Raw genomic sequence first — 4,542 nt, forward strand, 5'->3', positions numbered from 1 at the left:
GGAGATGCTGACCCACTAGGAGCCCGTGAGGCAGCCGGATGGAGCCGGCGCTGGGGGCAGGAGGGGCAGGTCTGTCTGCTGCCGGGTCTGGGGCCGCCAGCCGCTCCTTCTCCTCCTGCTTCCCAGCCGCCCGGGCCTGTGGCTCACTGACCACGTGTAAACCCCAGGCTTAAAGGGGTTGTCACGGCTCAGAAACCACTTGCTACTGTGTCTTCTTCTTTTTGGGAGGTTCCCTGTCCCCACCTCCCTGGTCACCCCCACTCTCCAGGGCAGCTCTGGGCTTCTTGTCCTTCATGCTCAACCGGGGGCCCCTGGAGAGGTGGCCTCAGGTTCACCCTCACTCGCTTGCTTGTGTTTGCTCTGGGCTCATGTCCCTCCTGTCCCTCGTGTCTGCTCTGCTCCCATGACCGCCTCCCCTGCGGACTGCCTGACAGAAAGGATCTGGCAACTGTCAAAGTCTCCGACCCGTTCTCCACGGAGGCCTGGCTGCCCCCTCGGTTAATCCGTGATCCCTGGCAAATCTAAAGCCACCATGGAAATACCAACAGGGGCAGAACTCCCCACTTATGGCCACAGACCGACTGCCTCTCGCGCCCTGAGCCAACCAGGAAGGCATAACTGCCCGCTGTCTTTCTTCTTGTTATATTGATCTGAGCTCACATTTTTAGAGAGGTTGCAAGAATTATGCAAAAATGGAACACTCATGTCCCCTTCACCCAGAATCTCCCATCAGTGACATTTGCCTCATACACTTCCTTCTAGATAGAGAGATAGATGGGTAGCTAGATGGGTAGCTAGGTGGGTAGCTAGGTGGGTAGCTAGATGGGTAGCTAGGTGGGTAGCTAGATGGGTAGCTAGGTGGGTAGCTAGATGGGTAGCTAGGTGGGTAGCTAGATGGGTAGCTAGATGGGTAGCTAGGTGATAGACAGAGACAGAGGCAGAGAAGGAGACTTCACCTGGGGACTACTGGAGACTAGGTTACAACACCATGCCCTGTGCTCCCACTGAGATAGTGTCTTTTGTAAGAACAGGGCTTTTATGATGTAATCACAGTGCAATTTTCAAAATCGGTCACTGGGTCATCAGCTCAGGGCTATGGTTCAATTCGCAGCTCACATTTGCATTTCGCCCATCGTCCCTTCAGGCCAGGTTCAAGGCCAGGGCCGCACGCATTCTTAGTTGTCATTTCTCTTTAGTCTCCTTCAAACTGCCTTTGTCTTTCATGACCCTTTTTCCCAGAGTACAGGCAAATTATTAATTAGAATGTCCCTTAGTCTAATGTAATCCCTTAAATCACGTTTCCTCATCATTTCACTCAAGTTATGCATCTTTGTCAAGAATTCTACCAAAGTGATGTGCATTGGTTTCCTGTTGCCATTGGAACAAACGATCACAGGTTTTCTGGGTCGCAGTTTGGGCGGGTGCAGTCTGCAGTGGGTTCACTGGGTCACAGTCAGTGTCTGCAGGGCCGCCTTCCTTCTGGAGCCCTTAGGGAGAACCCCCTCCCTGCCTTTTAGAGGCGTCCACAGTCCTTGGCTCGTGGCCCCTTCCTCATCTTCAAAGTCAGCTCTGCGGGATCTTTAAATCTCTCTTTGATTCTTCTGCCTCCCTCCCTTCTTATAACGTTTTACTACAATTACATGGGGCACACCCAGATAAGCCAGAATAACCTCCCTATTTTAAGATCTTTAACACAAACAACAGTGCGGTGATCGCCAGGGCAGGGGTGACGTGGAGGAGAGTATTGGGGAGATAAGTGGTGATGGATGGAGCCCTGGCTTGGGGTGGTGAACACACAGTACCGTGTACAGATGATGTGCTGTAGAATTGTGCACCTGAACCTGTATAATTTTGTTAACCAGTGTCATCCCAATACATTCATTTTTTAAAAAGATCCTTGATTTAATCACATCTGCAAAGATCTTTGACACGTGGGATAACGTATTCACAGTTTCTGAGTGTTAGGATGGCGGCATCTTTGGAGGGTCATTTGGTCTTTCACGTGCATGTCCTCCTTAGGGGGTCATATCTGGAGGCATGTGATTATTTGGGACAATGTGACTTGGGTACTTGGTTATGGTTGTACTTGCAAGGTTAACCCACTGTAACCTATTTTTCACTTTTGTAATTGATAGTCAGTGTGAGGGTGATACTCTGAAACTATGAACTGTTCTTGGTTCCCACCAGATTTGGCCTCTATTGATGATTATTGGGTAAATCAGTTTTTACTGAGAATCTTGCAAAGGGATTGTCCATTCTCTACGGTGATCACTTAGCACTTAACATAGGGGAGAGCTTTCATTTCTCCTCCATTTATTTATTCCTTTATCTCATTTCTGGCCTCATCGACTCTTATCTTATTCCATGAACATTCTGTTCTTAAAATGATCTGTGTGGGTGTCCACGCTGTCCCAGAGTTAGCCAAGCTGGCTCCTGAATCCTTTGGACAAGTCCCCGCCATTCCTTCAACACTCGCTGTCGGCCGTCCGATGTTCCAGCTCACCTTGTGCTTGTCCTGCTCGGCCCCACAATCAGTCATTCCCCCAGAGTCCCCCCTGTTTGCGGGGAATGGTGTTTAGAAACCAAGGTCTTGGTGCTGAGTGTGCTCATTTCTTTTGGGCTTCTAGGCCCTTCAGAGGACAGAGCCTCTAAATAAAACCATGTAAGAATAATCAACACACAGCTACATCTGTTTCTCTCTTTGTCTATCTACACTCCTGAGTTCAGGCTGATCTCTTCCAATTCAGGGTTCATCCCAGCCTCCTGTCTTTCCACATTCATAACGCGTTTCTCTGATGGTGAGACCCTAACTTCAGTTATCGTCAGTATATTTCCTGTGGCTCATTCCTATAAATTACAAAAAAGATGGTTGGGCTGCTATCCTATGCCACCGCAAAAAGTAGAGGTTAATATTTGCCGTCCTTTTGTTTATAGACTGAGGATATACAGGGTGGGCTGAGAAGGTTTATAGTTGTGAGTACGCCAAACAGTTTATTCTTGCCTTATTATTTATGAACTAGCGGCCCGATGCACGACATTCATTCACCGGTGGGTGGGGGGTCAGGGGGTCCCTCAACCTAGCCTGCACCCTTTCACAGTCCAGGAGCCCTCAGGGGATGTCCAACTGGCGGCTTAGGGGAGCGGGCCTAAGCCGACAGTCGGACATCCTTAGTGCTGCCGCAGAGGTGGGCCGCTGTGCTCGCCAACCATCAGCCCGGCTTGTGGCTGAGCAGTGCTCCCCCTGTGGGAGCACACTGACCACCAGGAGGCAGTTCCTGCATTGAGCATCTGCCCCTGGTGGTCAGTGCGCATCATAGCGACCCGTCATTCCGTTGTTCAGTCGATTTGCTTATTACCCTTTTATTATATAGGATGATTGTATTATTTTCCATCCGAACAACTGAAAACCTACCTTGGCCCCACCCAGTAGAGCCTAAGTCCTGTGTTCAAAAGCCCCTATTTGGTGTGGTTCCATGATTCATTGGGAATACAGTTCATTTGTTTCTGCTTGTATTTCATTTTCGGTTTTTTCCCTCTAATATATAAATTTTTAAAAAATATATTTTATTGAATTTTTCCAGAGAGGAAGGGGAAGGAATAGAGAGTTAGAAACATCGATGTGATAGAAACATCGATCAGCTGCCTCCTGCACACTCCCTACTGGGGATGTGCCCACAACCAAGGTACATGCCCTTGACCGGAATCTAACCTGGGACCCTTGAGTCTGCAGGCCAACGCTCTATCCACTGAGCCAAACCAGTTAGGGCTGATAAATTTTTTTAGTGTATAAAAGACTAGAGTGGTTCCAAAATCAAATTTATATAAAAAGACAAACTCAAAACGGTATTGCTCTCCACTCTTCGCTCTTCCCCACCCACCCCTTGTAAATACCAATATCCTATCCGTGCTTCTCTCTCTCTTTCTCAGAAAGAAAAGGGAATAAAAGGAGATGCATCAATATTTTCTTTTTTCCTCTTATTTCTTCTGCAAAAGGCAGCATCCGACATACACTGTTCTGCACTTTGCATTTGTCACTTAACTGTAAATCGGGCAAACACACCGGAAGAGTTCATGGAGCTCTACCTCATTCTAGGACCTTTTATTTCTATCCTCACCTGATGATACCCTTTCCACTGCTTTTCAGAGAGAGGGAGGGAGAGATTGAGGGAGGGAGAGAGAAAGAGAAACATCGATGTGAGAGCGACACATCGGCTGGCTGCCTCCAGCACGTACCCTGTCCGCACCCCAAACCGGGGCAGGGAGCCAACCACAACCCAGGTAGGTGCCCCTGACCTGGAATTGAACCTGAGACCCTTCGGTGCGTTGGCCAATGCTCTAACAACTGAGCACTTTTCTTTCCCTCTATTGTCCACTACAGTGCTGCCACTACCCAAGACAGACAGAAGGCAGACTTCCCTTATTGCTAAAATCTTACCTGACAAAATATTGCTAAAATATCACCTCCTCTCTGAGTTTGATCCGAATATCACTCCTGACCCTGGAACCATGACATTTGTACATCAATTTGTTTTAATATAATAA

The sequence above is a fragment of the Myotis davidii genome, unplaced genomic scaffold (assembly GCF_000327345.1).
Source record: "Myotis davidii unplaced genomic scaffold, ASM32734v1 scaffold428, whole genome shotgun sequence".
In the NCBI taxonomy this organism is placed as follows: domain Eukaryota; kingdom Metazoa; phylum Chordata; class Mammalia; order Chiroptera; family Vespertilionidae; genus Myotis; species Myotis davidii.